This window comes from Anas platyrhynchos, chromosome 13, assembly GCF_047663525.1.
Source record: "Anas platyrhynchos isolate ZD024472 breed Pekin duck chromosome 13, IASCAAS_PekinDuck_T2T, whole genome shotgun sequence".
NCBI lineage: Eukaryota > Metazoa > Chordata > Aves > Anseriformes > Anatidae > Anas > Anas platyrhynchos.
Window position 1 is genome coordinate 1,360,858 of NC_092599.1, and position 12,971 is coordinate 1,373,828.

The 12,971-nt window shown below is 44.0% G+C and overlaps 1 protein-coding gene across 6 annotated transcripts in view; it reads right to left on the reverse strand.

Annotated features, from left to right (window-relative positions):
• The window catches only part of GRM7 (glutamate metabotropic receptor 7), a 260,837-nt gene that overhangs the window by 160,643 nt on the left and 87,223 nt on the right, over nucleotides 1-12,971 (reverse strand). The gene's annotated exons all lie outside the window — the stretch shown is intronic.

Here is a 12,971-nt window from a genome sequence, read left to right on the forward strand (position 1 = left end):
TCATCCCAAACTCCAAATAAATGTTCTTCTTTTATAAAGCAGCAGGCTCAGAACAGAGATGAGTTATTTATCAAAGTGAATAGTGTTACTCTCCGGGAGCATGACTCCTTCTGGGATTTTGTCTCTGATAAGACACATCACCAGGTTGCTGCACTACAGCTCCAGAGCTTCAGCTCTCAGGGCTGTCAATCTCCTACCTTACATGAATGCCGAGGCCAAAGCGTGGAGACAACTGTTCCAGGCTGGATTGATTTCTGTGCATACAGAGCAATTGCATCTCCAATCAATTTTAATGGAAACCACGAAAGCTCAGTACTTTGGAAAAAATCAAGGCGCTCCAGTTCCTTTATATAGATTCAGATGTCCAAATACAAGATTTCAAGTGGGATTTGTTTCTGACATTGCAATAGTCAGATATGAAAAAAGCAATCACAAAGAATAATAAAAGCAAACTAGGCAAAAGGCATATGCTGCAGAAATGAAGGTCATTTCTTAACCAGTCTACACGTTATCCACCAGTGATATACCAGCCGTATAATCTTAATTATAGCTAGTAGAAGTTTTTAGACAATCTGTCTAGACTTTCTTTTGCCTGGGTATAAAATTGGTTTTAAAAGAAATATATAAACAGTAATGAAGTCAGTGAGAATCTGCTAAAAAAAAAACTTCCTGCTGTTTAACATCTTCATCCTGCAGTCTTCCAAAAACATGGTCATGTAAGTGAAATCCTTCATTTTTTAAGCAGGAAAGCTACTCTATTTTGGATTTCTGCACTACAAGCTCAGTTGATTTCCTGATTGCCAGTGCAGATCTCTACCTGAAAGCATCTCTTCTACAAACATCTGATCGACACAGCTCAATGTGGGCCTGTTGATGCTGATCATTATAAATAACGATAACTAACTACTGCCAAGTTTTCAGAGTATGTTGGCTCAGTCATGCTTGGTTTGTAAAGGCCTTTTAGCCAACGTAGTTGTACCACTGATGCCACAGTGCAGGGGCTTAGGTAGGGGAGACTGAGAGCAAAGCTAGGACGGTGAGATCTACTGGCCCCATGGGCTGACGCAGGAGCAGCAGAGAGGGCAGAGGGCTGCCGAGACACTGAGCTGGGCAGGGCACAGCCACCTCTCTGCTCAAGTTTCAGCTGTGTCCTTGGGCAGCTCCTGCGGCAGCAGAGCACCTCGGGGCCAAAGGACAGCCCTGGGGGTACTTACAAAGAGAGAACAGAGACCTAAGGCAAAAAAAAAATATTAGGCTAGAAAAGGACAAAACACAGATATAAGATGAGAGTTAATTAAAGGGCAATTAGACATATGGATTAGTGAAATCATGGGAGAAACAAAATACATTCAGGGAATTAAATCATAATTTCTCTTTAACCAATGCTTAAAGAGAACATTTTCTTGATTGCAGCCTGAGATAGCAACTTCCAGACTTCTTGTGTCTGGATAAAGTCTATTGCAGGGCAGCAACCTGAAAACGCCAATTATTCTTCCAGACAGCCACTTCCCTTACAGCATCAGAGCCAGGCCATTAGCAGGGACATGCTGGCACCAGGACAACGAGCAGGGCTGAAGCGAGCTCCCATCCCACGAGCTGAGCCCGCACCAGCAGCGTGTTTTGTTCTGCACAGACACTGCTAAAGGTCCCGTGTCTCCCCATGTCCCCAGAGTCTGTGTGGTGCCACCCGCCCCAGCTCTGCAGGAGCACCACTGAGCATCCTGGCAGCAGGGCTGGCACCTCCTGGCTCTCTCATTGCGGTGTCTGTTCCTCACGTTGCACCATCACCAGAACACGGCTCTTGCCCTCACAAAGCAGCACCAGGACACACCAGCACCAAAGCCCAAGAATATTTTCCCCTTGGAAATCAGATCAGGATTGCTCCCAGCCCTAAGCACGGCAGCGCAGCGGCATGACCCGCTCTGAGCGGCTCCATCAGTGTATTTAAGTCCCCCATCAGCTTCCTTTTGCTCGCTCAGAAGAGGAGCTGCGGCCCCTAAGGGACCTGGACTGCACCAGCTTTTCCAGCAAGTGATGCACACTGAGCAGACTGCAGAGACGACATACATGTCTAACCTTAAGCAGAACATTTTATTTTATAAACAAATCCCAAATACAAATGTCTGGTCTCTGTCATATCTGTGCTCTTCCAGACAAACAGCAACCTAGCAAACTGTTGCCATTTATCGTTAGTAAGGAGACAGCTCAAATATGCACTGCAGCATTCAATGTTAGCATGAGAGCTGATTCAAATTTCATGCAATGAAACTCTGCATGTTTGAGTTGCCTATTTCTTACCCAAAGTTTAGCCTGTTTTATCTCCAAGCTTACACAATGAAACACACCCTAAGTCTTCATTGTTGTTAATGCTGTGAGCAGGGAGCACAAAGCACCACGATTTGCAGAGAGCAGTTTGCTGCTGTTGTGTCAGACAGGATGCTGCTGCCTGAAACACCCGCAGCATCACACCACACAGGGCCAGCTCTGGAAGAGGGAGCAGTATTGTCAGCATGAGGTTTTGGTTTAAATTTAAAAAAAAGGTTGGTAAAATGTTACAATAATGCCAACAGTCTCTACTATGAAAGAAAAGTTAGACAGCCTTCTGATCCCTTATGGACTGAAAACATGGCTATTGGAACTCCAAAGGGAAAGGAAACAACAGGCTGCTACACATATCTCTATCTTCACAGTCCTGACTACATGTGTAAACCACTCAAAATGCAGCACTGCATGTTCTCAGCTAAAATATCTTGTTGAAGATGGAACCCTGTACTACAACAACTAGTCCAGGTATTTCAATCACCGTCTTGCTAAATAAATTCCCTAAGAACATGTAAGAAAAGAGTTCTCCATTGATCACAATTTATGACGCGCCTGCTCTGCTTTTGCCAAATGGAGTACATATACCAGCTTTTTTCTCTTGATCTTTTTTCAGCACCAGGAGGCTGGTCTAAGGAAGGTTTAGATGGCTTCCGAGCCAAGCCAGAGAGTATTTCTCGCTTGCCCATGATATCCCTAGCATTGCATGAGTGCCATCTTCCCAGAGTGCAAAGGGTTCAGGCCGTTTGTCATCCTCTGTTGTCTGAGGAAGGGTAAGGAATGAAGAATGCAGGGGAGGCTGCATGATGGAAGATGCATCTTAGAATTATTTATGTGCTGCTACTCCCCCATGGCTATGAAAGCTGTTCTTTGCATTAGCACGAAGTGAAAAGGGACTGTGAAGTATGGAAGGTACAAGACGAGGCAATATTTTGTATTTCCTCCTGGGATGCGGGATTTCAATGACAGAAACTGGAGTAACTTGCTGCATTAGATTATATATTACCTTTCAGATGCAGAGCTGCATTTAGAACTGGTCCAAAAAGATGTTCCAACAAATTTATCCTACTTTGCAAAACAGACATGTCCCATGAGAAAATCTCAGTGTAATCATAATATTTCTATTTTCCATGGGGAAAGTCAAAATGACAGCGGGGGCTGCCTCTGCAGAAGGTGTTTGTGAAATTCATTTTATTCCTTCAGGAAAACTGACAAGACACTTCACACCACACATTGGAATAGGCACCGGAGGCGGAGGTGAAACAGAGCCAGGCTTTGCAGTTCCTGGTTCTCCCCCTGGGTAGGCTGGGAGGCTGAAAAAAGGCGCAGTGAAGAGCAAAGGCACTCGGATGTGATCATCTAGGAAGCCTGGTTTCACTGTCCTCCAGCAATAAAATTCTTTCTAAAGTCCCAAAGTCCTTTTTTTTTTTTTTTAAATCTCATCCTCAAGAAGTTTTAAGTTTTCTGAATCAAAGTCAGTACAGTTTCTGAAATTGTTAATTTTTTCTTTTGTGAAATAAATATAATTTTCTAGCCCACTCTCTGTGGCAAGTCTTCCTTATTCATAGAACTTTTTTCCTGCTGTGACTCAATCTTTCCAGCCCCAGCCACTTCTATCAACTTTCATTTTATGGCTTTTCATCTCTCCTTCTCCTAATAGTTACACCTGTCCTGCTGTTTCCACAGACTCCTTCCTTCCTCTTATTGCTCAGTATATCCAAAATCTTCTTTTGCCCCACTACCGCTCATCCCCAAAACATCAGCTTTTGAACTTCAGTATGACTTTTTCCTCAAGCTTCTTAATGCTCTTTAACATACTTTTTCTCCCTTCTCCTAATGGCTCTACCACCTTTGTTGCTGTTGTTGCAAATTTCTACTCTTCCCAGCAGAAGACGGATGCAGAACATAAAGGCTGTTGCTTCTCTGTTTCTGCTTCACACTGCTGTCTTTACCAAGGGGAACGTACTTCCCTTGAGATGCAGGCCACCTTCCAAAGAACAAATAAAAGAAAACTGGATTGGGGTGAATAACTTAATGAATCCGCACCAAAGCATCTTTGTCACCTCTGTATCATGGGACACACACATTGCAAAACACAGGGGCATTCCCTGAGGCTGTCTAACTTTACTGGTAGAGACGGATAGAAATAGAGACCTGAAGAAAGGGATCTGGGGGTTTTGATCGACAGCAAGCTGATCATGAACCAGCAGGGTGCCCTGGCAGCCAAAAGGGTCAACCATATCCTGGGGTGCCTCAGGCACAGCACCACAGCCAGTCGAGGGAAGGGATCAGCCTGCTCTGTGCTGGCGTGGCTTCACCTCGAGTGCTGTGTGTGGGTTTGGGCACCACAGTATAAGAAAGATATAAAAGTACTAGGGAGTGTCCAAACGAGGGCTACTAAGATGGTGAACAACACTGAGGGGAGGACATGTGAGGAGAGGCTGAGGTCCCTGGGTTTGTTCAGCCCAGAGCAGCGCAGGCCGAGGGGAGGCCTCATGGCGGCCTGCAGCTCCTCACAGGGAGTGGAGGGGCAGGCGCTGAGCTCTGCTCTCTGGGGACAGCGACAGGACCCGAGGGGACGGCATGGAGCTGGGACAGGGGAGGGTCAGGCTGGGGGTTAGGGACAGGGTCTGCACCCAGAGGTGGTCGGGCACTGGGACAGGCTCCCTGGGGCAATAGGCACAACACTGAGCCTGACGGAGTTCAAGAAGCATTTGGACAATGCTTTCAGATGCATGGTCTGATTTTGGGGTGGTCCTTTAGGGACCCAGGAGCTGGACTCTAATCCTTGAGGATCCCTTCCACCTCGGGAACAGAATCTATGATCTATGATCCTATGAATTCTGTGATCTAGAATTCTATGGTTCTATGAAATCAATGCATCTCTCAATGATGTATTTCTCTGCTTTACAATAACAAAGACTTAACCGATCACTTACTTTTATCTGATCCACAAGATACATTTCAGAACCGCGAAAGCAATGTTTTATTAAATTTGGGGTAACATTTTTAAAGGATGCTGACAGTTATTTCTTTAGTAACAAGACTTGCCCATTTCAATTTTATTCCGTTCCTTGAAAAGCAATCTCCAAATGTTCAATAAATGCCATGAAAAGGCAGATATTTATCATTAAAGTGACTTATGCTGTAACTGTGACAACAGCCTGTTACAGCTATCCAATAATAGTTAAATTCTTCTTAGCCAAGAAACCAGCTGTGTGAGATCATTTAAGAGGACAGAATGCAAGTTTCTGCATGTATCAGCATGGAACTGGTCTCAAATTTCACATAAGCAGACACTAAGGTAATCATAGTGTCATATCTATCTCCTTCCTTCTCCCCAAACTCTATTTTATTGATTTTACATGAGTCTATTTGAGAAAGAAGAATTACTCAGACCCCTGCTAGTTTCATCTCAGAATTATAACACTATTTGGGCAGACAGGTACCTGATGCTGCAGTATTTTTAGGTATTGAAACCATGTGCTCCAAATTCCCATCAGCTTCAGGACCTTCCTGAACAAGATCGTAAGAACCTTATAAATCTATACCATGTATTTATTTTCGAGTGATGACAAAAGATAGGAGAAAACACATATCATATATATATATACACCAATGCTTGGATTACTTTTTAATACAAATTATTTAATCTCATGCTTCTACTTGGTGCCAGTATTCCCTGTGTAGCCAGTAGAGAGAAATAGATGCTTCCAAAAGGCAATTCAGATCTCACCACTCTTCACTTCCACACAGGGAACGGAGCCAACTATCTCAGGAAATCTGCTGCATCTCAGGTAGGAAGATGCTCTGCTAAAGAGATGAAGATTGCGTTCACAATGTTTTGATAACCAGGGGTCCAGAGGGTTTCTCGGCATCTAAGTCAGACAACTGAGGTGTTTCAGCCAATATCAGAGTGAAGCCAGAAGTCCAATCACCACCTTAAAGACATCACCTCCTCTAAATGACATCACTTCTCACAGCAGCTACTCAGAAAAGACAACAGCAGAGCCCAAAGCATGCAACAGCAGCAGATTCACTTTGCAGAAGTACGCTTTGCTTTGCATGCTGCTTATTCTTTCCCACTATCAGGATACTATTAAACTCGAACTGTAATCCAAAACCCCCGAGAGGATAAAGTCCAGTGCATCTTCTACTAGATCAGTTACAGTTAAAAGAAAATCCTTTTGTAAATTATTTGTAATATTTCTGTTGGCAAGAAATGAAGCAAACCTCTGTTCATGGAAGTTAAACCGGCAGCCAAGGAGATGCAAGGCATTTTCACTAGCTTCTGAAACAAATGGGAGTTTTAGTGCTTTCATTAGTCTGACAAGATTCCATATGAAAATGCTGTATACTCTAGAAATAGTGCTACTGTTGCTTTCACACCTCTAAAAACCACAAGATCTTGGTAATGATGTTGCCACCAGTCTTACCACCAGTACAGGACAGAATACAAAAAATCACAGAATAGCTTGGATTGGAAGGGACCTTAAAGATAACACTTGTAGTATGCAACCTATTAAACCCGACAGACTGCAGCACACAACATGAGTTGGTGCAACATTAGAAATTTCTCAACTTTTTTTCTGAAATGCCAAAACATTTGTGACTTGACAAAACATAGGAAGGAAAGTAACAGTTTTCATATTTAACGTAACGTCACTGAACACCAAACAAGACAGATGCATGAATGCTTGAGAAAATAGAAAGAAAAATGGAAAGCATTTGTTAGCAGTTTATATATTTATCTTCACCGCATTTGATCCAGGCTCACTAGAAAATGAATAAACGCCACTCCCATTGCAAAGAATAATCATTTAACATAACTGAAGGCAAATGCACCAAATAAACTCCCCCCTCAGCACTGGGGGCTGTGGCCCTGCTGGAAGGTGCTCGTCCCTGGATGACAGCACCACATCTACACACCAAACACTGCCCAGAGAACGTCTGCCTTCTTGGATGGCTTGTGGACTGCACTTCAAAACCGGATTTATAGAGCAGTTTGCCAACACCTCACCTCAACCCTTTGCTCTGGCTGAAACACTACAACAAAAGGTTTCTGCCCCTTTGCTTCTAGCTGAGAGAGATTCAATGAGTGCAGTTTGCAAAGTGCTGTTCCTTCAGCTAAATACGTAGCCACTGCGGTGGACAGAACACCTCAGCCCGCTGCTTTCGAAGCAGTGAGTCAGGCAAAGGAACATTGGCACAGTGACTGTGAGAAGCTGGACCCTGATAGCTATCACAAAGAAATCACAAACCATACATTTCAGACATTGTGGATGCTGTGTGGGGGCACCCACAGGACAGCGTGCAGTGTCACCATTAACCCCCAGCTGTGTACCTGCTGCAGCAGCCGCAGCACCCCCGTCACAGAGCTGCTGCTGGGATGGTGCTGTCCTGGAGTTAGCAGGCCAGGGATTTCAGTCCCACAATCCCAACAGGACAGGCACGTGACATCACTAACTCCTTTGACCTTCCTTTCTCATTTTTGGGCTCCTTGAATCCTTGTGTTTTTTTGGGTGGTGAAGCGACTGCTCCTTGCAATATGTATTCTAAAGGCATTCGGTAGTGCTTCAATGGATCAAGAAAAAAAAGGAGAGGTTTCACTAACATCAAAATGTAAAATGATAAAAATCGTGAGTTTCTACTTGGTGATAGTAATCAGTACTCTATTTGAGACAGACAAAACAGTCTCCTTTCCCTTCTCAGAAACCGTCTGTTTGTACTACTCCTTCACAGCACCGATTTAACTCTCTCATGCTATCCAGCAATAATTTGTGCTAATGGGATTCTCAAAGAAAGCATAAAAATTAAGTTCCATTACAAAAATACAGATCCAGGATCATAGTAGGCAGTGGAACAGATCTACAGGAGCCTAAAGAAATGCTGTGTGAATCACTGAGGATGATATCGCAATTTTTGGCTTTTAACTGTGTTCACTCCCATGCCATTTAATGCACAGATAATAATGGCACACAGACACAGAATGGTTCATCTATTTAGGTGGACTGACACTTCAAATCTGTTAGGTGACAGTACAATGTCTCATATAGGTACACATGTGTGCAAGCATGGTTTCTACTACCAAATATAAAGCTGGAAAAAAAAAAAATGAAATTCACGTTTAAATTGAATGATGGAAAATAAGTACTGTTCGGTACCACTGCTGGAAAAAATAAATAAATAAATAAACAAACAAACAAAAAAAAAAAAAAAAAAAATCCAGCTAATTATTAAGGTTAAGGATTCAAAATTTCAGGGGTCCCTTCTTTGCCCTGGTAATGAGTGTTTTTGATGTTTATTCTGTTCCTAATTCAGCCCCTGCAGCTTGTGCATCTCAGCCATCCCTGCCGCATGCAGATGTTCCCAACCTTATGTAACAGAAGCACTCGAGGATCATAGAAACAGAGGAATTACAGACATGAATATTTCAAAATAGTCCTCAGAAAAGAGAGAAAATGGAAAAGAAGATAAATAGACTGTTGCAAGTGTTGTGCTTCCTACGTGAGAGTGGCTTAAAGTTCATTCTGCCTTTTTGTTCTGTCAAGGTGATGATAGCCTTTTAACAAATGTGACACCACAACTAAATGTTGGTGGTAGAACCTTCAGTACATAAAATAATCGTATCAGCCCTCTGGCACAGGAGCTTGGATCTTTTTTCCCTGTGTCTTTAGTACATGTAGAAAGAAGACATGCTTTTCCAGAATTTTCCTTCGCCAGTCCTTCGAAATGGCTGAGAACAAGAACATCGAGACTGATCTCAGCTTGCAGATTAAGGCACGGCACACCCTTATGGACAGGCTGCTCTGTATGATGCAAGTCCAGGCTGCAAACAACCTGAACTCTGCTCAGAAGCAGCCTCGCTGAGGGAAATACCTATTTCTGGTGGCACTTTGGACAGCTGAGCTATGGAAAGGCAGAAGAGCGAGGTAACTGCAGGGGAAGCCTGGCTGTGCAGATCCTCGCTTCTGCTTGGACTGCAGGCTGAGCACCAACGGCTCCACAAAAGCAGCAGCCAGGGTACTCATCTGTCAAAGCGGGCAATTTTGGGAGAGGAAGAGATGAATAAATGTATACTAGACCTTTCATTTATCTGTGAGGAGGCATTCAAGTGATCTTTGCTAACGACTTCAATATATATATTTTTTACAGATAGCAATTAACCTTCTGGTACAGATTAATCTTAAAAAAAAATCAAAGATAAATTAATCTTTGAAATTCGAGTGTTCAGTAGTTTCATTAATAATCTGAAATTGTCCTTTAGATTTTCTGTAATTAGAGCATTCCCTAATTTATTAATCCCACAGACTGCAGAGCATGTTTCAAATCTTCATCTCCTGCCACAATGACATATTCAAACTCGCTTGAAGTACTCATAATAAAAGTCACTTTGTGAAGAATTATTAACTCCTAGGATCAAGCAAAGCCATTATATACTAGAGCATATTTAAAAACTGAGCATGGATAATGCTTTCTACTCATCCTTGCAATTCCTAAGATCTTGGCTGAATCAGAAACAAGTCTGGATGAAACACTGAATTTAGGATAATTAGCCTGCTACAGATTTGAGGCCAAAGATAGTAAGCGCGTTGGTACCTATGGACTAAATCTTTTTTCTGCCAAAATACACTGATTATGAGATCCAAGGCAACCGTCTGAGAACTAACGATGACTGCTTACTGCCAGCACGTCTCAGGCTTTGACTAATTACCTCGGCTCCAGGGCTGCTGCTGGCCCTGGCAGACGAGGATGGTGCAAAGTGGCTGTGGCACTGGGAAGTGCCCCCCCGACCTCTGTGGTGCCACTGCTCCCGCTCTGCTCCCAAAGACAGGGTCACCACTGGCAGCATTCACACCAGCAAAGCCCCCAGACAGCCAGCTGCAGGCAGCCAGCACCGTAACTCCATGTCCTGGCCCAGGAAGCGTAATGCAGCCGGGGCTGAACAAGCACATCATGCGTTGCCTGCTTTCACCAGGCTGTAGGGTTTGTCCTGCCACTGCTTCACTGGGCTATCTGCTTGCATACCGGGCTCCTGGGTTGTGGAGCAGCAGCAAGTCTGTCTGCACACAGCCACGGTGTTTCTGCAAAGCCTTTCACAGGCTTTGGCGGCTGATTCGAGCAGGAAGCTGTAATACACACAGCATCCAAATCCCAAATGGGACCGAAAGCTAAGCAGAAAACCAGACGGACAATGCTCTAAACATCACACAACTCTTCCTGATGAATATTGCATCTCTTAGCTAACTGGAAAATGAGGTGAAAGCAAATAACTTTGAACTGGAACACCTCTCCTTTCTCCCCCCACCTTCCCACAGGGATGCATCTTCTGGCTATGCAAAAACTTCCTGCTGCTGTTGCTGCATTTTTATCACTTCTAGCACGAGTTCTGTAACCAGCAGGAGCGTTGGTCAGCACCCCAAGCACAGCGTTAACCCCCCGGGCATGGCAGCAGTGCGGCCACCACCAGCTCTCTGCCCCGTTTCCTTGCTGTCACTAGGGGAAGGGAAAGCTGCTCGTCGCATGATCCCACAGACCCAGCCCTTGGCCACTCTGATGTTTTTGGATAGCCAGATCGAGGGAAGAGCTGGCAACTACCCCACAGCCACCAGCTGGTGAGGACAGTGCTGCTCACTGCTTCCTCAGGAGGTTCCTTCCAGCCTCTGGTGTTACAGCGCTCACCTGATGGCCTGCCCAGCACCTGTTTGGGCTCTCTGAATTTATACCCAGCAGGACCTTCTTGGATTTCTCAGGGCTTTGAAATAACAGGGAACAAGTTGGCAGGCATTAAATCCACGTAGAACTTCACCTAGCTTTATCTGTGTAGCACACAACAAATTCAGTGCGACCTTCAGAAGGCAAGGCTGCTGTCTCGACTCGAAGGCAGCATGGGGATGGGATTATTCGCATTTCCAGACGAGACAGGCTGCGTGTCACTAGGAAACTTTATGCACTATCCACCTTCATGTCTTAATCTTGTAGGCATGGCCCATATCACCCTGCATGCAAAGCTGTTTTAAGCAGGTTATTCTTTCGGTTTTGTGCTTTTTTCTTTATATGAAGGACGTTGAATTACGTATTGACTACACGAACAGCTCCTATCATTATTTAATTCTACAGAAAGTCTGTAAAGTGATACGGTATTATTCAGCTAGAGCTTTGTCCTTGACGTAGAGAACACATTCCACATATGATTTTGTAACAGTGGATATTTGCAAATAAAGTAAATTTTAAATTATAATGAACACTGGTATTTGTCACTTCCTATGGTATTAAATCCAAAAACCATTTTCTTTAACACCACATAAATATGCATTCAAACGAACAGACGAGTTTATGCAAATACCGGTTCCTCCTGCGGTATCAACATAATGCAACAATTTCAGTTCTCCTCTCCAAAACCCCTCTGTCTCTCAAGTGCAGCCCTCCCCTCTGTTTGCCCCTCGGCTGATGCTGCGAGCAAGATGCAGCGCTGGCGCATCACCCTGTTGGGCACGCAGACAATTCGCCAAAGTCCAGCTCATCGTGGTGCCAGCTTTGCAACCACAGGGAGAGTGCAAACCTCCCAGGGCTGCCCCAGAGGAGAGCCTGTCCTGCCCTGGTCTTTTCGTGGCTGTCTGGCAGGCACTCAGCAACCTGCCTAGTGAATTCTGAAATCCTGAGTGAATTGTGGCTCGGGCTATGCTGTTTTTATGCAGTGCAATGCCAGGGAGGTAACAGGGTGGTACATCTGCAAATTCCTTCAGGGAATACAATAGATCCTATTCTTTTAAAATGAGGATGGGTTTCCAGTGCTCCACACCATGTTGGTGTACTTTACTGGAGATGGGCCTTACATATATCACCACTACCAAATTACATCCTTCGCTTATTTTCTCTTAGTAGCACAGGAACCTACTTCAAATATTTCAATTTATAAACGTTAATGATTCTGCATTGCAAATTAGCTCACCGTGGATTTATAGCTGTATTCCCTGAAGTGCCATCCAAAGTCCTCCTATGTTTTGTCATCTCTGGGGAAATTTAAAACTACTTTCCCTTGAAGAGAAAGTTACCGAGGCAAGGATATGAGCACGCTGACACAGCAGTCACACCTTCAAGGCAGGCCTGCTCTACGTTTTGAGTCAGAACAGGAAAACAAACTGTAAAAGTAGGTTTTCTGTCAACAAAATTATGATGGTTCAACTCTATACCATAAGCCTCATGAAGCACAAGACGCAGCATTTTTATGTCCTCTTGGAACATCTCTCACTGACACGTGGTGATGTTCTCCAGCACACTGAAAATGCTTATTTTCATTTTTTTTTGTCCTTCTTGGGACACCACTAAATGAAACATTCAGGCAACGAGACAAATATGGTGCACACGATGCATCACACCAAAGGCCTGACGTGCCTCATGCCATGCTGAGGAGTTTCTTGCCTCCTTAACCCAGGCCAGCAATCTGTGAGCCTTCGGGTAAAATGTATGAATTTTCTCAGCTGAATTGGTCAAGAGAAATGCTTAAGAAAAGCAAAACACAATCAGGCAGCGATCTGAAACATGAACAGCGGTAGTATGACACAAGTCGATGTCTAGTAACAAGCAGTCTTCAAAGAATTTCTAGCTGTGGAGAGATAAAAGCTGAACACTTTAAAATCTGTCTTCTACCC